Genomic DNA, 23,062 nt, shown 5'->3' with positions numbered 1-23,062 from the left:
AGACATGCAAATGAGGTATGATAATGAGGTTCTGTAAGGTACTGAGAGAGTAACCAATCAGATGTGAGACATGCAAATGAGGTATGATAATGAGGCTCTGTGTGGTACTGAGAGAGAGTAGCCAATCAGATGAGGAACATGCAAATGAGGCGTAGTGCATAACCAATCCGGGTGTGAGACACGCCTCTCCTAGGCCTATAAAAGCAGCACCAGTTCTGGGCTCGGGGTCTCTTCGTCTCTACAATCAAGCTCTCCCAATAATCATGTGCAGAAGGATCCTGTTGCAGCATCGTTACTGCTGGCCAGTCCGGTGTGCGCAAGAAGTGGTGCCGAAAACCCGGGACAAGAAACATCTTCAGGCACGAGCGAAGACCCCCTGCTACAGGGAGAATTCAGAACTGCATCATGGGGAAGGAGTGGTTAATAAAGGTTCCAGCAAAACAGACTGCTGAGAAGGATCCGGCATGGATTCAGAACTCTTCAGCTGGGGAACGGTGATAATGAAGTGTTCCTGCAAAACAGACTGCTGAGAAGGATCCGACTGCATGGATTCAGAACTCTTCAGCTGAGGAACGGTGGTACCGGTAAGTCTCCCAAATTGATCCCCAGGTTAAAGGGGGATATGTTTTTTAAGAAAAAGAAAAGGGAAGAAAAATAAAAGGAATCAGTGATAAAAAAAAAGGAAATAGAAAAGGAAAGGAAAAGGGAAGGGAAAGGGAAAAAAAAAAGGAAAGAGAAAAAGAAAAGAGAGAAGAGAAGGAAAGAAAGGATTGAGACAATAAGGTTCCTGGCTTTGGGACAAGTTAAGGTTCATGAGTTATGCTTTTTTCTCCCATTGACCCTTTGTGGGTAGGTCTGATAGTTTTGGTCTTGTTTGTTCTGATATATGGACTCTGTTACTGTTTGAAACTGTGTGTAGAGGCAGTCAAGACAGGTCAGAAAATCCTTACAGAGCAACAAGAAAGTATGTCGGAAGAAGAGAAGGGCTTAAAAAGAAAAAGGAAAAAGAAAGGAGACACAGTGTTATCAGGTGGACCTGAAGAAGAAAGTATACAGCAAGCTTATGGCTTGCTTAATGAAACTTTAAAAAAATGGGGAGGCAGCCTCAGCCTCAGCAGCAGCGGTCACCATCTTAGTTCCAGGACTCAGCAGAACTTAGGAAATTAGTCTGAACAGGTTAGAGGGTGCGCCAGAGAACTAGACAGCTTCTGGGACGGGCGGAAGCACAGAGCCGCTGAGGCAGCACCCTTGGCGGGCCGCAGACAGCCAGCCACCGTCCGGACCAGAGGAAAGGTTTCCGCCTGGCTTGGGAGGCGGCCTCAGCCTCAGCAGCAGCAGTCGCCATCTTGGTTCCAGGACTCAGCAGAACTTAGGAAATTAGTCTGAACAGGTCAGAGGGTGCGCCAGAGAACCGGACAGCTTCTGGGACAGGCAGAAGCACAGAGCCGCTGAGTCAGCACCCTTGGCAGGCCGCAGACAGTCAGCCACCATCCGGACCAGAGGACAGGTGTCTGCCTGGCTTGGGAGGCGGCCTCAGCCTCAGCAGCAGCGGTCGCCATCTGGGTTCCGGGACTCCGCGGGACCTAGGAAATTAGTCTGAACAGGTTAGAGGGTGCACCAGAGAACCAGACAGCTTCTGGGACAGGCGGAAGCACAGAGCCGCTGAGTCAGCACCCTTGGCAGGCCGCAGACAGTCAGCCACCATCCGGACCAGAGGACAGGTGTCCGCCTGGCTTGGGAGGCGGCCTCAGCCTCAGCAGCAGCGGTCGCCATCTGGGTTCCGGGACTCCGCGGGACCTAGGAAATTAGTCTGAACAGGTTAGAGGGTGCACCAGAGAACCAGACAGCTTCTGGGACAGGCGGAAGCACAGAGCCGCTGAGGCAGTACCCTTTGCAGGCTGCAGACAGCCGGCCACTGTCCAGACCAGAGGACAGGTGTCTGCCTGGCTCGGGAGGTGGCCTCAGCCTCAGGAGCAGCAGTCGCCATCTTGGTTCCAGGACTCCCTGGAACTTAGGAATTTAGTCTGCACAGGTGAGAGTCTGCACCACAGAAGCTGACAGCTTCTGGGAACTGCCAAAGCAACACAGCTTCTGAGAGAGGCCCTGTTTTGGGCCTTCTTCTTCGACCAGGAGGAGGTCCAAAAACAAGATATCTGCGCACCTTCCCTGTAAGAGAGCTTGCCAGCAGAGAGTGCTCTGAGCACTGAAACTCAGAGGAGAGAATCTGTCTCCCAGGTCTGCTGAGAGACAGTAACAGAATCACCAGAAGAACAATCTCTAAACAGAGTCAACTATAACTACTAACTCCAGAGATTACCAGATGGCGAAAGGTAAACGTAGGAATCCTACTAACAGGAACCAAGACCACTCACCATCAGCAGAACCCAGCACTCCCACTTCGCCCAGTCCAGGGCACCCCAACACACCCGAAAACCTAGACCTAGATTTAAAAGCATATCTCATGATGACGGTAGAGGACATCAAGAAGGAGTTTAATAAATCACTTAAAGAAATACAGGAGAACACTGCTAAAGAGTTACAAGTCTTTAAAGAAAAACAGGAAAACACAATCAAACAGGTAGAAGTCCTTACAGAAAAAGAGGAAAAAACATACAAACAGGTGATGGAAATGAACAAAACCATACTAGACCTAAAAAGGGAAGTAGACACAATAAAGAAAACTCAAAGTGAGGCAACACTGGAGATAGAAACCCTAGGAAAGAAATCTGGAACCATAGATTTGAGCATCAGCAACAGAATACAAGAGATGGAAGAGAGAATCTCAGGTGCAGAAGATTCCATAGAGAACATCGGCACAACAATCAAAGAAAATGGAAAATGCAAAAAGATCCTAACTCAAAATATCCAGGAAATCCAGGACACAATGAGAAGACCAAACCTACGGATAATAGGAGTGGATGAGAATGAAGATTTTCAACTCAAAGGACCAGCAAACATCTTCAACAAAATTATTGAAGAAAACTTCCCAAATATAAAGAAAGAGATACCTATGAACATACAAGAAGCCTACAGAACTCCAAATAGACTGGACCAGAAAAGAAATTCCTCCCGACACATAATAATCAGTACAACAAATGCACTAAATAAAGATAGAATACTAAAAGCAGTAAGGGAAAAAGGTCAAGTAACATACAAAGGCAAGCCTATCAGAATTACACCAGATTTTTCACCAGAGACTATGAAAGCCAGAAGAGCCTGGACAGATGTTATACAGACACTAAGAGAACACAAATTCCAGCCCAGGCTACTATACCCAGCCAAACTCTCAATTACCATAGATGGAGAAACCAAAGTATTCCACGACAAAACCAAATTCACACATTATCTCTCCACGAATCCAGCCCTTCAAAGGTTAATAACAGAAAAAAACCAATACAAGAACGGGAACAATGCCCTAGAAAAAACAAGAAGGTAATCCATCAACAAACATAAAAAAAGACAGCCACAAGAACAGAATGCCAACTTTAACAACAAAAATAACAGGAAGCAACAATTACTTTTCCTTAATATCTCTTAACATCAATGGTCTCAACTCCCCAATAAAAAGACATAGACTAACAAAGTGGCTACATAAACAAGACCCAACATTTTGCTGTTTACAGGAGACACATCTCAGAGAAAAAGATAGACACTACCTCAGAATAAAAGGCTGGAAAACAATTTTCCAAGCAAATGGTATGAAGAAACAAGCTGGAGTAGCCATCCTAATATCTGATAAGATTGACTTCCAACCCAAAGTCATCAAAAAAGACAGGGAGGGGCACTTCATTCTCATCAAAGGTAAAATCCTCCAAGAGGAACTCTCAATTCTGAATATCTATGCTTCAAATACAAGGGCAGCCACATTCATTAAAGAAACTTTAGTAAAGCTCAAAGCACACATTGCACCTCACACAATAATAGTGGGAGACTTCAACACACCACTTTCACCAATGGACAGATCATGGAAACAGAAACTAAACAGAGACACACTGAAACTAACAGAAGTGATGAAACAAATGGATCTGACAGATATCTACAGAACATTTTATCCTAAAACAAAAGGATATACCTTCTTCTCAGCACCTCATGGTACCTTCTCCAAAATTGACCACATAATAAATAGGTGACAAAACAGGCCTCAACAGATTCAAAAATATTGAAATTGTCCCATGTATCCTATCAGATCACCATGCAATAAGGCTGATATTCAATAACAAAAAAAAATAACAGAAAGCCAACACTCACGTGGAAACTGAACAACGCTCTTCTCAATGATACCTTGGTCAAGGAAGGAATAAAGAAAGAAATTAAAGACTTTTTAGAGTTTAATGAAAATAAAGCCACAACGTACCCAAACCTTTGGGACACAATGAAAGCATTTCTAAGAGGGAAACTCATAGCTCTGAGTGCCTCCATGAAGAAATGGGAGAGAGCACATACTAGCAGCTTGACAACACATCTAAAAGCTCTAGAAAAAAAGGAAGCAAATTCACCCAAGAGGAGTAGACGGCAGGAAATAAACTCAGGGGTGAAATCAACCAAGTAGAAACAAGAAGAACTATTCAAAGAATTAACCAAACGAGGAGTTGGTTCTTTGAGAAAATCAACAAGATAGATAAACCCTTAGCTAGACTCACTAGAGGGCACAGAGACAAAATCCTAATTAACAAAATCAGAAATGAAAAGGGAGACATAACAACAGATCCTGAAGAAATCCAAAACACCATCAGATCCTTCTACAAAAGGCTATACTCAACAAAACTGGAAAACCTGGACAAAATGGACAAATTTCTGGACAGATACCAGGTACCAAAGTTGAATCAGGATCAAGTTGACCTTCTAAACAGTCCCATATCCCCTAAAGAAATAGAAGCAGTTATAAATAGTCTCCCAGCCAAAAAAAGCCCAGGACCAGACGGGTTTAGTGCAGAGTTCTATCAGACCTTCAAAGAAGATCTAATTCCAGTTCTGCACACAGTTTTTCACAAGATAGAAGTAGAAGGTACTCTACCCAACTCATTTTATGAAGCCACTATTACTCTGATACCTAAACCACAGAAAGATCCAACAAAGATTGAGAACTTCAGACCAATTTCTCTTATGAATATCGAAGCAAAAATCCTCAATAAAATTCTCGCTAACCGAATCCAAGAACACATTTAGAGCAATCATCCATCCTGACCAAGTAGATTTTATTCCAGAGATGCAGGGATGGTTTAATATACGAAAATCCATCAATGTAATCCACTATATAAACAAACTCAAAGACAAAAACCACATGATCATCTCGTTAGATGCAGAAAAAGCATTTGACAAGATCCAACACCCATTCATGATAAAAGTTCTGGAAAGACCAGGAATTCAAGGCCCATACCTAAACATGATAAAAGCAATCTACAGCAAACCAGTAGCCAACATCAAAGTAAATGGAGAGAAGCTGGAAGCAATCCCACTAAAATCAGGGACTAGATAAGGCTGCCCACTTTCTCCCTACCTTTTCAACATAGTACTTGAAGTATTAGCCAGAGCAATTCGACAACAAAAGGAAATCAAGGGGATACAAATTGGAAAGGAGGAAGTCAAAATATCACTTTTTGCAGATGATATGATAGTATATATAAGTGACCCTAAAAATTCCACCAGAGAACTCCTAAACCTGATAAACAGCTTCGGTGAAGTAGCTGGATATAAAATTAACTCAAACAAGTCAATGGCCTTTCTCTATACAAAGAATAAACAGGCTGAGAAAGAATTTAGGGAAACAACACCCTTCTCAATAGTCACAAATAATATAAAGTATCTCGGCGTGACTCTAACTAAGGAAGTGAAAGATCTGTATGATAAAAACTTCAAGTCTCTGAAGAAAGAAAATAAAGAAGATCTCAGAAGATGGAAGGATCTCCCATGCTCATGGATTGGCAGGATCAACATTGTAAAAATGGCTATCTTGCCAAAAGCAATCTACAGATTCAATGCAATCCCCATCAAAATTCCAACTCAATTCTTCAACGAATTAGAAGGAGCAATTTGCAAATTCATCTGGAATAACAAAAAACCTAGGATAGCAAAAACTCTTCTCAAGGATAAAAGAACCTCTGGTGGAATCACCATGCCTGACCTAAAGCTTTACTACAGAGCAATTGTGGTAAAAACTGCATGGTACTGGTATAGAGACAGACAAGTAGACCAATGGAATAGAATTGAAGAACCAGAAATGAACCCACACACCTATGGTCACTTGATCTTCGACAAGGGAGCTAAAACCATCCAGTGGAAGAAAGACAGCATTTTCAACAATTGGTGCTGGCAAAACTGGTTGTTATCATGTAGAAGAATGTGAATCAATCCATATTTATCTCCTTGTACTAAGGTCAAATCTAAATGGATAAAAGAACTTCACATAAAACCAGAGACACTGAAACTTATAGAGGAGAAAGTGGGGAAAAACCTTGAAGATATGGGCACAGGGGAAAAATTCCTGAACAGAACAGCAATGGCTTGTACTGTAAGATCGAGAATTGACAAATGGGACCTAATGAAACTCCAAAGTTTCTGTAAGGCAAAAGACACCGTCAATAAGACAAAGAGACCACCAACAGATTGGGAAAGGATCTTTACCTATCCTAAATCAGATAGGGGACTAATATCCAACATATATAAAGAACTCAAGAAGGTGGACTTCAGAAAATCAAATAACCCCATTAAAAAATGGGGCTCAGAACTGAACAAAGAATTCTCACCTGAGGAATACCGAATGGCAGAGAATCACCTGAAAAAATGTTCAACATCCTTAATCATCAGGGAAATGCAAATCAAAACAACCCTGATATTTCACATCACACCATTCAGAATGGCTAAGATCAAAAATTCAGGTGACAGCAGATGCTGGCGTGGATGTGGAGAAAGAGGAACACTCCTCCATTGTTGGTGGGATTGCAGGCTTGTACAACCACTCTGGAAATCCGTCTGGCGGTTCCTCAGAAAATTGGACATAGTACTACCGGAGGATCCAGCAATACCTCTCCTGGGCATATATCCAGAAGATGCCCCAACTGGTAAGAAGGACACATGCTCCACTATGTTCATAGCAGCCTTATTTATAATAGCCAGAAGCTGAAAAGAACCCAGATGCCCCTCAACAGAGGAATGGATACAGAAAATGTGGTACATCTACACAATGAAGTACTACTCAGCTATCAAAAAGAATGAATTTATGAAATTCCTAGCCAAATGGATGGACCTGGAGGGCATCATCCTGAGTGAGGTAACACATTCACAAAGGAACTCACACAATATGTACTCACTGATAAGTGGATATTAGCCCAAAACCTAGGATACCCAAGATATAAGATACAATTTCCTAAACACATGAAACTCAAGAAAAATGAAGACTGAAGTGTGGACACTATGCCCCTCCTTAGAAGTGGGAACAAAACACCCTTGGAAGGAGTTACAGAGACAAAGTTTGGAGCTGAGATGAAAGGATGGACCATGTAGAGACTGCCTTATCCATGGATCCACCCCATAATCAGCATCCAAACGCTGACACCATTGCATACACTAGCAAGATTTTATCGAAAGGACCCAGATGTAGCTGTCTCTTGTGAGACTATGCCGGGGCCTATCAAACACAGAAGTGGATGCCCACAGTCAGCTAATGGATGGATCACAGGGCTCCCAATGGAGGAGCTAGAGAAAGTACCCAAGGAGCTAAAGGGATCTGCAACCCTATAGGTGGATCAACATTATGAACTAACCAGTACCCCGGAGCTCTTGACTCTAGCTGCATATGTATCAAAAGATGGCCTAGTCGGCCATCACTGGAAAGAGAGGCCCATTGGACACACAAACTTTATATGCCCCAGAACAGGGGAACGCCAGGGCCAAAAAGGGGGAGTGGGCGGGTAGGGGAGTGGGGGTGGGTGGGTATGGGGGACTTTTGGTATAGCATTGGAAATGTAAATGAGCTAAATACCTAATAAAAAATGGAAAGAAAAAAAAAAGAAAATTATTGACTAGTCAAGCAAAAAAAAAAAAAATAATAATAATAATGGCTTGATTATTGCACCAGAAAAGGTACAGCAGTCTAATGTTAGTCATTTTCTAGGAGCCACTATTACTTTACGATGTGTCACCCCACAAAAGATTAGTATAAGAAAGGATCATCTAAAGACACTAAATGATTTTCAAAAATTATTAGGAGATATTGTCCTACAGTGTGGTAAATGTGTAGAATTTATTAATGCACCTTCCGTGTGTGTTAATCCTCGCGGATTGCGACCCCTATATGTTTGGCAAATGGACGTCACACATATCCCATCTTTTGGGAAATTACAATATGTACATGTATCCATCGACACCAGTTCTGGTGTCCTACATGCCTCTCCCTTGACAGGGGAAAAAGCAGTTCATGTCATATCTCACTGCTTAGAGGCTTGGGCTGCATGGGGCAAGCCCCTAGTGTTAAAGACAGATAATGGTCCTGCATATACTTCTTCTAAATTTAGCCAATTTTGCAAACAAATGCAAGTAAAACATTTTACTGGATTGCCCTATAATCCACAGGGCCAAGGCATCATTGAGAGAGCCCACTGCACTCTGAAACAATATTTGCAAAAACAGAAAGGGGGAATAGAGGCTATGACGCCAAAGATGGCTCTATCCCTTACAATATTTACTCTTAATTTTTTAAAATTGGATGATACTGGAAGATCACCAGCTGAAAGGCACGCACAATGGCCTCAATCGCCCAATGAAATGGTCAAATGGAGAAATGTCCTTGATAATAAATGGTATGGCCCGGATCCTATCTTAATCAGATCCCGGGGAGCTATTTGTGTTTTTCCACAGGGTGAAGAAAATCCACTTTGGGTCCCGACGCGACTGACAAGGACCGTGAAAGAGCAAGATGAACCCCAAGATGATTCTCCTGCTCCTGATGATTGAAACCAGGATAAGTATACCTTTGTGGGCCATAGTAAGATCATGGCCAGTACCTTTACTGGTACATTCCAATTCTTCTACCTAGCCTTTGTTTTTTGCAAAGGAATGTTTTTTGGATGTGCCTTATGCACGACAAACTCCTCAAGAGCCACGGGTGTATAAGAGTACTAGTATTCATTTAAATTATACATTATGCTTTGTGCATAATGTGGATAAACATTTTACACCCTGTATATTTTTTAAGAAAAAGATTATCTTTAATTGGGCAGATCAAATTAATACTGCTGACACTATAAGTCAGATAGCAGAAAAAACGTCTGAGGCATTGCTTACCCTGCAAAGGGTGGATTCTCATATCACCTCTGGGTTAATGTTAGTGAATCAGAGTGGATATTTTACAACATGACATGGAACAGATGATGGATGTCATACAAATAAGTTGTGTGGCATCTACATCGCATGTGTGCATTACTCCCAATAGGTATATTAATAATTCTCTTATTAAAAGTGCAGACCTATCGAAATTCCTGAAGGGGAACTGGTCGCAGGAGCTGGAGAGGTTGCAGACGAGACTGCAGATGCAGATCCTGAACCTTAATGGGACCAGAGTGGAACCAGTGACCCTTGGAGACTTTACCTCTTGGCTTACCTCTGCTTTTTCTTACTTTAAGGAATGGGTGGGAGTGATTTTGTTTGGTGCTGCCATATGCTGTGGACTGGTGTTCATGCTCTGGTTGGTATGCAAATTCAGAACCCAACAAAAACGTGACAAGATGATTATAACTCAGGCACTTTTAGCTATTGAAAACGGCTCCTCCCCTGAAATTTGGTTATCCATGCTCAAGAATTAGTCAGCATCTGAGTTCTCTGCTCCTGCACTCCACAGCACTGAGATGAGAGAGACTAAAGGATCATTGATCAGCCCTTGCACATCACTGAGGTTTCCTCATTGCAAGCGATAGAGAGATCATGATTTCACCACTAATTCATTTTTTGGCTGGCCTCTTTTTCAGAGTTCGCCCTAGGTCATTTAGCAGTTATTGTCACACAGCACTGCGGCATCCAGAGACGGGCAACTTTCCTCGTGCACAGTCCAACCTAAGACATGGGGCCCAGTGGCGATAGGGTTACCCTATGATGGGTAAGGCTGTGACATTAGAGGAACGACCTAAAACAGGAGCCACGGTGGATGGGCATAATTGCACAGGCCTAGTCCAGCCTCATTTTATTAAAACAAACAGGGGGAGATGTGGGAAGCCACATGTGCCGTTGCAGAGTGGCACTGACTACTGCTGGCCACCACGCATAAGTTTGGGCAAACAACCAATGTGTACATATGCAGTAAAGTTTTTTGCAAAGACACTGCCTGGCCCAGGCATGATAATGAGGTTCTGTAAGGTACTGAGAGTATAACCAATCAGATGTGAGACATGCAAATGAGGTATGATAATGAGGTTCTGTAAGGTACTGAGAGAGAGTAGCCAATCAGATGAGGAACATGCAAATGAGGCTTAGTGCATAACCAATCCAGGTGTGAGACACGCCCCTCCTAGGCCTATAAAAGCAGCACCAGTTCTGGGCTCAAGGTCTTTTCGCCTCTACAATCAAGCTCTCACAATAAACATGTGCAGAAGGATCCTGTTGCAGCATCGTTCTTCCTGGCCAGTCGAGCGCGCGCAAGAAGTGGTGCCGAAAACCCGGGACAGGAAACATCTTCAGGACCATCCATTTGGCTAGGAATTTCATAAATTCATTCTTTTTGATAGCTGAGTAGTACTCCATTGTGTAGATGTACCACATTTTCTGTATCCATTCCTCTGTTGAGGGGCATCTGGGTTCTTTCCAGCTTCTGGCTATTATAAATAAGGCTGCTATGAACATAGTGGAGCATGTGTCCTTCTTACCAGTTGGGGCATCTTCTGGATATATGCCCAGGAGAGGTATTGCTGGATCCTCCGGTAGTACTATGTCCAATTTTCTGAGGAACCGCCAGACTGATTTCCAGAGTGGTTGTACAAGCCTGCAATCCCACCAACAATGGAGGAGTGTTCCTCTTTCTCCACATCCACGCCAGCATCTGCTGTCACCTGAATTTTTGATCTTAGCCATTCTGACTGGTGTGAGGTGGAATCTCAGGGTTGTTTTGATTTGCATTTCCCTGATGATTAAGGATGTTGAACATTTTTTCAGGTGCTTCTCTGCCATTCGGTATTCCTCAGGTGAGAATTCTTTGTTCAGTTCTGAGCTCCATTTTTTAATGGGGTTATTTGATTTTCTGAAGTCCACCTGGGTGGGTATGGGGGACTTTTGGTATAGCATTGCAAATGTAAATGAGCTAAATAACTAATAAAAAATGGAAAAAAAAAAGAAACATCTTCAGGCACGAGCGAAGACCCCCTGCTACAGGGAGGATTCAGAACTGCATCACGGGGAATGAGCGGTTAATAAAGGTTCCCGTAAAACAGACTGCTGAGAAGGATCCGGAGTGGATTCAGAACTCTTCAGCTGGGGAACGGTGATAATGAAGTGTTCCTGCAAAACAGACTGCTGAGAAGGATCCGGCATGGATTCAGAACTCTTCAGCTGAGGAACGGTGGTACCGGTAAGTCTCCCAAATTGATCTCCAGGTTAAAGGGGGATATGTTTTTTTTAAGAAAAAGAAAAGGGAGGAAAAATAAAAGGAATCAGTGATAAAGAAAAGGAAATAGTAAAGGAAAGGAAAATGGAAAGAAAAAAAAAAGGACCTATGGGTGTTTACACAGGTCTCCAAAGTAATGAGCCATTCAACAGTCAGACCCAGATAGAGGAAGGATTTAGGTGTCTTAACTATTCACCATTGAACTATTGACTAAAGGTACACTCACAAAGAGGTAGTACTACTGTCTTTAGCTATGTAACAACGGTTGACTCCACAGTGATCTAATAGGTAGTTTTAATCCAATCAAGCAGATGTAAATTGCTAAACTAATGAGCCACAAAATAAAACCCAAAGTCATGAATCTAAATAAAGGAGAGTTATGGAGGAGGAAACATGTTTCTTGGGAGAACTTGGGCATAGAATATTTACAATGCCTTATATACATGTATGAAATTGTTACTTAAACTTAATAAGAATACATTTTTAAACACATCTGTATAGTATTATTTCATTTTTTTATGTTGTAATTATAGGGTGTTCTCCAGAAAGAAGAACAAAGAAGCATCAATTTTTTACCATATTGTGCATAAGGAATTTTTCATTAATTTGTTATTTTCTGATTTGCTGTTAACATCTGCTAAGTGTAAATTGTTAAAAAAAAATCATTTGTTCTGCCAAGGATTGCTTCGAAAGTGTTAACTGTTTTAAGGTCAATGCCTGTTCTTCTCTTTATAAAAGATAAAAGGGAAGTTATTTTAAGGGCAACTGTGTCTAAATTTGATGTTGGTGGATTTGGTGAAAATATCCAATCTTAAAGTCAGAAACTGTACCTGGTTGGAGTTTTAGAGAAGTTGTAATTTTATCTTTAGGCTCCCACTTGCAATTTATGACTTCAACAGTTTCCATGGAAATTACAGCTTGAAGCCCTCATGGTGCACTTTATTTTCTATTCTTAAAACGTGAGGGGGTAAGGGAGAGCTAAATTCATGGCAGGAAAACCACTGTTGTTAGACTGAAGGTAGAAAATAAAATTTCTGGGAACTCAATTAAATAAAAGAACCTCATAAGAATCCTACACTATTTCTTCTGCCCATTTAACTCATTTTCCAGATCCATTTCCAAATATCATCATTTACAGTTAGGATTTGAAAAATTCCAGTTTTGTTATTCCAGTTTCATATTAAAGTGTACATTGCCACTTGGAGTCTAACTGCTTAATAATCAATTAGGCATGCTGAACGTGAACACTAGAAACTTTTGCAGCTTCCAGTGATATATCTTAAGAGTAAAACTTGCAAATAACTACTTTGTAGATACTAGGAAAAGTGACACAAGTTCTGCTTGTCTTGATTCATGTCTGTCTTTAAAACTAAGTGATTGTATCACAGGGTATACTTGACCTGGAGAGCCACAGGAGAGCATTTTTTATCATCCATCTCTACTGATTAAATTAACTCTGTGCTTCTTTAAAGATAACAAAAGTCCCCCTGAAGGGTTAATGTGACTTCTTTTGTGAGTGGGTTACCTCACTCAGGATGATATCCTCCAGATACACCCATTTGCCCCAAAATTTCATAAGTTCATTGTTTTTAATAGCTGAGTAGTACTCCATTGTATAAATTTACCACATTTTATGTATCCATTCCTCTGTTGAGGGACATCTGGGTTCTTTCCAGCTTCTGGCTATTATAAATAAGGCTGCTATGAACATAGTGGAACATGTGTCCTTATTACCAGTTGGAACATCTTCTGGTTATATGCCCAGGAGAGAAATTGCTGGATCTTCCTTTAGTACTTTATATATATATATATATATATATATATATATATATATATATATATATATATATATATAGTTCTCATTACTTTCTGGTCACCATCAGGCACTACTAATTAATTAAATGTAATATAATAACTAATTCCCAATATGGTATAAAATTTTCCTAGTCACTGCTGGACTAAATTTAAAAGATGGGGGGGTGTGCTTCATCTTAAGCTACATTTTTTTATTACATCAAGATTTACTAATTCATATGCTAGCAACACTGAGTATCATTTTATAGTAATATTTCCTGGAATGAGCTAAAACCTTCTCTGTGTACTCTTTTCAACCCTCTCCCTGGACCGCTACTGTATTTAAGGTTTGCTTCTCCATGTATAAACATTCTAGCCTTTGGAAGCAAGCTGACTTGGCCCTACTACCCTATAAGACAAGACAAGGCTGGATACTTTCCCTGGGTCCACTTAATTCCCAAGAGTAATTTTACAGTGCTTTCATTTTGTCAGTGGAAGTACATGTGTTCTGACTAAAATGGTTTTTGCTACTTGTATGCTGTGCCCTGAATACTTATGTGCTCCCCAGTTCATGCTGAAATACTCCCCAGGTGATGATTTTAAGAAAGAGAACCTGTGGGAGGTGATAAAACCATAACCATGAAGCCCCTAGTGAACCACTTATTGACCTTATCAAACAGAACTGAGAGGCACATGTTATGCCCTTTCCATACCAGGAAACTTAGTGAAAGAAGATGGTCACAAATGAGGGAGGGACTTCATCAAGCATTCATTCCACTCAGGTTTTCATTTGAGACTTTAAACCTCTAGGGCTATAAAAATTAAATACCTGCTGTTTATAAACAGAACTCTATTTTTTTATTATTTTAGTATTCCAAATATGTGTGTGTGTGTGTGTATATATATGTATATATAAATGTATATATGTGTGTGTATATATAAATGTATATATATAAATGTATATATAAATGTATATATGTGTGTGTATATATAAATGTATATAAATGGATATATATATATATATATATATATATATATATATATCCTGTCCAGTTACAGGCTTCTTGTTGTATGTATTAATATATAAAGTGATTGCCATTCTTGCATATACATGTGTGTGTGTGTGTGTGTGTACCCTTTTATTTTATTAAGTGTATTCCTCTCCTTGAAATACTAGTGGAAGCATGTATTTAATATGTCACTAGGTAAGGTCCAAAAACAAAGACATGGAGATAAATGAACACTGTTCCCTGTGAAACTTTAGCCAGGTCCTCTGGGAGGAAGGCAGTGACACAGTAATTTAGGGAGTAAAGAAAAGACACTTGGACACCCTGTCAGCTGACTTTGGGGACATGTCTGACATTGGTGTGTGTATGTATATTGGGTCAGGGGTAACGTTTCAGGGGCAACATCCCTGAAAAATGATTCTCCCTTCATCAGAAGTCATTTTTTACTAATATCACCTTGGATGAGGGGTGGAATGTCATGAGCCTCTCCCTCAGTTGTTATTTTTATCTTTATCTTGTGCAGGTTTTCTGAAGGTAATCAAAGCTGCTGTTGTCCAAGTGTTCAACTTAGCTACTGTGTCCTACAAATACTGTCTTGCTGGAGACTACTCCACTCTGGTTCTTATACTCTCTCTGCCTCCCTCAACCGAGATGAAGGGGAAAGAGTATGGCATAAATGTTCTATTCAGAGCTGGCACTGCACAATCTCCTATTTGCTTAGAGATTGGTCTTTTGTAGATCTCACTGTTGTTATGTACTTTACAATGAAGCTATTCTTTTGGAGAGTGGGAAAGGTATTAACCTATCAGTCTAAAGATAGTACTGCTAGGACAATATATTATGAGTCCAATTTAGCAAAATGATAGTATTAGATTTCCCCCATAGCCAATACCTCAGCCAACCATGGAGTTTAGGGCATAGTGGTACCAGGCATGATTTTTTTTTTTTTTAATTTTGTGCAGTGACTTTAAATCCATCAAGATGGTGGTTGATTATTCCCAAAACAGCTTTGTCACTCCTGTGTGAATGGACATATTTTGACAGGCCAGTGGTTACCAGAGATGGGGTGAAACTGATGATTATGTCTGCCTCCAAGTAGTTTACATAGCAACTTACAGTACTACAAAAGCTGCCCTTTTGGGATCCTGCTTTCAGGACTGTGCAAGCCATGTTTCTCTATGTCCTCCTACTCAGCATATGGTTTCTTCACCAAGAAGGACTTGCCATTAAATTGGGGGCAGAATATTGTAAAGTTTAGAAGGTCTATTAGAACACCATGATCAACAACTCAAAAATAAGTAATCAGTGCCTGACATAGAGCCTTTGATTTGAATGTTTATGGTGTCTATTACATTTCATCTTCCAGGATGAGTTAAACTCCCGGTATATGTTTACATATACATATTATAGGTAGTGTCTGTAGTACAAGCATTTGCTATGTCATTTTCAGAGGTCTTTAATGGTGTTTTCCTTTTCCCAAGAATTAATCCCACCTTCCCTTCTTGCCTCAATTAATACTCCTTTTTCATTATTCTGACTTCTCCACAATCTGTTTTATTATCTACTATTTCAAACCAATCCCTCAGTGCTCAGAAGATAGGAGGTAAAGGGAACTTTTGCTCTTGGTTATCTTTATAGGCACAAGTGAGAAAATTGTACATTTACAGTTAAAATTTAATAAATAATAGAAAATTATCCAAGCAGTCTACAGTGCACCATCTTATTAGAAAAGCAGTACTCAAAACCATAGATTCAGGGTTGTTACAATTTAGCTAACTCACTGAAGTTTGAACAGAAAAAAAGCCTAACTCCTTTACTTTTAGTTGTATAAATATATTATTTTTATTAATCTTAAAAGAAAAAGCAATCTTCTAGATTGTATTTTGCTCCACGGTGTTTATCCTTATGGATTAATATTAAAGCTCAGTTACTTGCGTTGTAGAGTTATTTGAGAATTATTGCCCATTAATAGGTCCCAGCTTGAAGCATGTTTTTCTGCCATTTTGTATCTACTGCATAAGCTCTTCCCTGATTCCACAGTTTATGGTGTGATGGGAATTAATGGCAAGTCTTTAATCATCATAGAGGTTTTCAACTGAGGATATCACATCTCTGGTTGCATCTTTTTCTGCTTTTTTTTTTCTTGTGCTAAGTCCCTAGGGTTGTTGACTATGAAATGAGCCAGACACATTACCAGACCCAAGGGAAATAGCAGAAAATTGGATCTGAGTTAGGAAAATTTACCAAATGAATACAACATTTTCCTTTTTATATACAAAGACATGTCAGTACTCAAAACAAACATTATGTTATTTCCCTGGATATTTTATTTAACTACCACTAGAGTCTGTTTTGTTTTTGTACCGATATTAATTAAAAATGAGATTCAATAATACCCACTGGGCCCTTTGAATATGAAGAAAGAAAAGCTGAACAGCTGAATAGTTTTCTATATATTAAAGGATACAAAAAAACACAAGCATTTGCAATGTCAGGACCTGAAAGTATCAATTTCTAATCATTGTTTGATTTCCGCATCTATAAATATTTTTGACTTTGAAAATTTTTTCAAAATTCTTCCTTTTAAGGTTTTTTTTTACTGTTTTATATATATTATATATATATATTAATTTTTATATGTATATGTATGTGTGTATCACAAATATTTAAATATATGTATATTTATACATAATATATAAATATATGTATGTAGTGTTTATGCATAAATACATATGTATACATGTGTATACATCCCCACACATACTTCTTAATGTGCAAAATCTCCCTTTAACTAATTGGAAATAAACAAGTTTCAGATGGTTCAACTATTTTGTCTGGCTTCGTCCTCAGTAGTACTAAGGAGAAAGAATTTTAATATTAGTAACTAATAATTCTTACTAGTGAATTAATTTAGAATGATATTAAAGCAGTCAGCAACCCTTGTTCTAACAACACAGAGGCAGTGCACATTAAAGAACAAAATACTCTCAAGATTTCTATATTTATTACCAAATGCTATGTATTTTCAATACTCTTTGCCCAAGTAAAGGGCTTAGATGAGCATTAAATTCTGTCTGATCTATTCTTCACCTAGTACTTAAGCATGATGATGGGCATTTAATATTTGTCTCCCAAATGGGAGTTTGAGATTCTTATTAAAATCACTGGATCAAACCATAGCTCATGATTACAAGCAAAGTAGTCAGTAAGTATAAGAAGCAATTTAGCTCATTAGTTGGACATGGTAACTAAAGCTGAAATTTAATATGCAATATATATTAAAATATTCTCTGGACATGGTTACTAGTATATTGCTTCTATGATCAATTCAGTACAAGTGTCTTTCCCATCTAGAGTTAGACATTTAAACTCCTTGATTATTGTCCTTTAACTTCTTCGAATAAGACACTGTACCCAGTGATTCTGATCTGAACTGCTATTGTCTTTATTAATGTGTAGTTTGCTTGAATGAAAGTGTCTGTGTGGGATGGGAAGACATTTTGGGAGAGCAAGCTGCCATCAGACAAGGACTGAGAAAGGCCTCTTTGGAGAAGAATTTCCTATGGGAAAAATCCAAGTAGAATGTAGTGGCACAGACATGAATGCCACATAACCAGTGGTTTCTGTGAGGATATCCATGTCTTAAGCAAGACCCAGTTGATGCCCTCATGTGACTTCTACAAGGAATCTGATATTCAAGTTGCTTCTTCGCACGTTTGTTGCAATAATCATGTGGAATTTAAACATTGCTGGAGAAGACTACAGATGCTTTTCATAAATATGAAATGGTATGACTCTCAACGTAACCACACTATGTTGAAGAAGGAGGCATTTGGTTTTACAGGAGTGTAAATGTACAGATCAATTACTGATAAAGCTGTTTAGGGCTTAGGAAAAAAAAGCAGCCATCAGTAGGGTTTCCTGTGCTATCAGGAGGACATTATCTGGCTTCACAAGACCCAACTCAACACCCAATGTGATAGTTTTTAATCCTCCTGCTGAGGATAAGGACAAGTGGAGCTTTGTAGTTCAGTGGACATCTGTTTAGTCTATTTGGCAAGCATTTGTACAGTGAGATACGAATTGTAGGTGGAGACTGCACTCCGGAAGACCTAACGAGCAGCTGGAAGAGTCAGTTGCAGATATTTGCACCCAACAAATGGACAGAAGCAGATGATCCCCATTGAATTAGGGAAGGCTGATAAAAGCTGAGGAGAAGGGCGATCCTTTAAGAGGACCAGCAGTCTCAATTAATCTGGACCCCTGAGATCACTCAAACACTGGACCACCAAGCATGCAGCATACACCAGATGATATGAGGCCCCCAACATACATACAGTAGAGGAATGCCAGGTGTGTGTTCATTCAGAGAAGGTGCATCCATCCCTCAAGAGACTGGAGGAACCAGGGGGTTTAGAGGTCAGGTAGGATGGGGGTAGGGACATCCACGTGGATACAGAGGCATGGGGAGGAGGTATGGGATGTGGAACAGTATGAGGGTGGATGGGGGGAATAAAATATGGAGTGTTAATTAATTAATTAGTAAACTAATTTTTAAAAAGCTAACACCAAAAAATTTTTAAGATGTAAACTGCATTCTGAAGGATGTTGATATTTTTCTAGAAAAGAAATAATTGCATAGTCCTATTTCTGATATACACAGAGAGCATTATGTCTGTGGCTAACAATGTCAGAGGCTAAAATATAACTTCTGTTTACTCATTCATTTTCCTCTCCATAAATTTTCACAAAATATGACTTAATTCAGTGTTATGAGTATTATAGTGTCACACAAACGAAAAGCATTTCAAGTGGAAATGACCCTCAGTAGAGATAATGAGAGTTGCTCACATCATATTATTTGTACTTGAAAAAGCAATGATTATGTAGCAAATACAATTGCCTTTCCTAGGTGACAGAATGAATTAACATTCACGTGAATTTATCTCCACCTTGGTCTGAGACTCTGTAGTTAGATGACTTTGAAATTCTTAATGGTAGGGTATATACTTACTCCACGTGTGTGTGTGGAGCACTATTCAAAAATTGATTTTTTTTTTTTTTAGTTTTTACAAATAGATTTTTTAATTACTTGAGAATTTCATACAATGTACTTTTTATAACTTTACAGTCCAGCCATTACCCCTCCTTGTCCCCTTTCCATAGTTCCTTATCCCATTCCTCCTCCCCGGGTCTCTACGAGGATGTTGCCTCCCTCCAGTGCCCCCCCACACCCCCATCTCTGGGTCTCATGTCTCTAGAGGGTTAGGTGTATCTTCTCTAACTAAAGCGAGGCCAGGCAGTTCTCTGGTACATATGTCTCCAGGCCCTCAGACCAGCTCACGTATGATGCCTGGTTGGTGGCTAATACATCCAAGTCCTGACTCCTTGCTTCTCTACCTAATTCCCCAACTTCCAACTCCATTCATCTATGTCATAGTTTATCCAGTCCCTTCAACTTTTGTTCCAAAGTGTTTTCCATTGTTTCATTGCCTGCTTTATTTGTTTCTACCCTGATTTTTATCTGTTTAATTTTGCTTACTTCTCTTAATTTATTGAAGTGGAAGAGTAGATTACTTGTGAAATTTCTTTCAATGTAGATATTTACAGAACAATGTTTCCCTCTAATGTAACTTTCTCTGCACAAGAAAGTTCTCATATATTCCATATTACTTTTTTGTTTTGTGCCCAGTTATTTTCTGATTCCATTATAAATATTCAGGAATGTCATTCGGTACTGATTTCTAATTTAATTTGATTCTAGAAGGAAAATATAGTTTATATCATTTAAATATTTTAAATAGATTAAGGCTTGTTCTCTGGTATAGAATATGATTATCTTAAAGAATGTTCCATGTGTGTTTTCTCAATGCTAGGTTAAGCTCTCTGTAACCAGTTTTAAACTTCCATGAGCTCACATTGGCATACAAAGGGGATCAGCTTCTCAGTTTCTCTGTTTTCATCTACCACATCGATTATTAAAACTAGAACATTGAAACCATTAGTACAATTATTGTTTAGTGTTTTTCTTTTCACTGGTCAATTTTTTTCACAAGTTTCTTGACTGCATATGAATGTAGTATTATCTGATTTTGGTCTTTTAGATAGATTGCCTTGTCACACCAGTATCTTCATAGCATCTTTTAGCTATACTTTAGCTCAGTACCTTTAATATAATTAAATTTATTTGACCTTTTTGTTCAAGCCATCTTCTCATTTTCTACAGCTATAGTTTCTAGTGTTTGGATCTGTTTTGCTTTCACTTTTAACTTTATGTTTTGTTTGTTTTTAATTTTATCACCCCACTCAATGTGGGCCTCTATTGCCCTGCTCATGTGGTCAACATTTTATTTCATTTTTTTTTTTTATTTTCCATACTTTAATTTGGCTACCTCGGTGTCATATTTAGTTAGTAAAGGTTCCTTAGTGTTCAAAAGGTGCATTTTGTTTGCCTTGTAACTTAAGATATTTAAATATTTTACGTATTAGCATTGGAGATATATGTGTCTTTCTTGGAGACTTCCAAGTTTCAGGGAATTTACTTGCTAGTTTATGAACACACTCTGTTAAGACATTATATTTTAGGCACTTTCATTCTCTGGTCTCTTCTGAGTCATTCACACAATTATAGCACACACAATTTTCTATCTTTTAAAGGTTCCTCTCTTCTCCCATGGATTACTACATTAAACTTGATACTTTCCTGGTATTTTGTTTTCAGAGTACCAATGTCTTCTAATGGGTCTTTACAAAGATTTTCTCTCTTTTATCAATACCTTTATGTTTGGAATTCTCTAGTTTCTGTTTAAATAAAATCAGTCCATCGCTCAGAGTTGAGGAATTCATTGTTTACAAGGGGAAAAATTCACTCAGGGTAAGTATTCACACCACTTGTAGTTGCATGTACAACCTGGGTATATTTTCCCTGAAGGGGAACAATTTTCCTAAAATCAGTACCTATGAGGGAAATATCTGTGCCTCATGCATCAGGGTCTCTACCCGAGAAGTGAGCTATAAAGTGTGTAGGTTGTTAGACAGGTGGTCTTCTTTGTCAGCTTGTAGTGAGGTAAAGAATATACTTTGTGCATAGGAGCTGGATCAAGCAGGGTAATGAGAAACAGCAGGCTACATTTCCAATGTAACCCTTAAGCAGAGAGTTGGTTCTTGGGGGGAGAAAGTCACTCCACCATATCTTTTTAAGTGTTACATAACTTGGTTGGGCTACACAAAGCAGGTTATTGCAAAGTTCTTACTAAAATGGCTGCCAAAGTCTTACTCAGAAGCTCCATCATTTAAAGAACTATAAATAACAACAACCAAAGCACATATAATGCAATAAAAAGTTTTGTGTCAATAGAGTGACATAACATCTGGTCGCATTAATGTTATCCTCCAATGTGCACATCCCTACCTCTGCCCTCCCAAAACTAGTGCCTGATTTTAGTAAGTAATATGTTACTATTTTTATGATTCATCTTGGAATCTGAATCTTTGCTATGTACACATGTGTGTAGAGGTCACAGATACTCTGGGTTCTAATCTATATAGTTATATTAATATTGTAGCATTTTCTGTGTGTGTTCTTAAGGCTTTACCAGCTTATATTTATTACATATAGTCTTTTAAATATTTTAGGCTAGTGTGAAGATGTGTGTTGTGTACATATGTATTCATCTGGGTGTGAGCATACATATATTCAAATATCCATGTATGCACATGTGTGTGGATGTTAGAGGTCAGTGTAAAATGACTATCTTGGGAACTTTCCACCTTATTTTAAAAGACTGTTTTTTTTTTTTTTCATCAAACCTATATTTTGCATGGATGTTTGGATTAGAGAGCCTGCAACTTCCTGGATATACCTATTTCTGTCTATTTGCAAATGGGGTTAAATATGCACATTACCACAGTTTAATTTTATTTGGGCAGTAGGGATCTGACATCAAGTCTTAATGACTGTGTGGCTACCCAACTTCAGAGCCACCTCATGAACCATTTCCTTCATGTTTATACTGCAATTTGAAACATTTCTTTCCCTAAGACTTTAACACTTCTGGAGTATTATAGAATCTATTAATGTCTAGTGAACATAGGATATAACATGCAATAAGTTAGTAGTTCAATATGAATATATAATTTAGATATGACACATTGTAGAGAAATAGACAACAGAGATGTGTTGTACTCCATAAGTATTTCTGCATATAACCTGAAAATATTTCTACATAAAGGAATTGCCCCTCAAGAACTTACTTCATACACAAAAAAATTGTTCCTAGTGACTTTGGAAAGCTTAGTTATTACTATTAACATATTTTCACATAAACAAGAACTTTAAAATAAGATGCAATGTTTATTTTTAAAAAAGCCCTATAGTTGCTCAAATTTTGTTCTGTTTGTACTTCAGATAGGCACCAATCAGGGTTGTCTATAATTGAATTTTCTAATGTTAGAACATGGGTTTATTGACAGTGAGCCAGTTGTAGCTACCAATTTCTTCCCCCATTGTAGGGACAACTCAAGACAAAGCCATATTTAGAGGATTTTATTATAGCTCACTGAAAATGGCTTACCATGTTTTAGAGAAAATAGGACAGAGAGTATCAGATGCCTTTCTGTGAATATGTGAGCTAGTTCCATAGTTTAAACCTTCTGGAAAATCAGAAATAATTTAGAA

This window comes from Mus musculus, chromosome 12 (assembly GCF_000001635.26).
Source record: "Mus musculus strain C57BL/6J chromosome 12, GRCm38.p6 C57BL/6J".
In the NCBI taxonomy this organism is placed as follows: domain Eukaryota; kingdom Metazoa; phylum Chordata; class Mammalia; order Rodentia; family Muridae; genus Mus; species Mus musculus.
Note: the sequence above shows the minus strand (reverse complement) of the source record.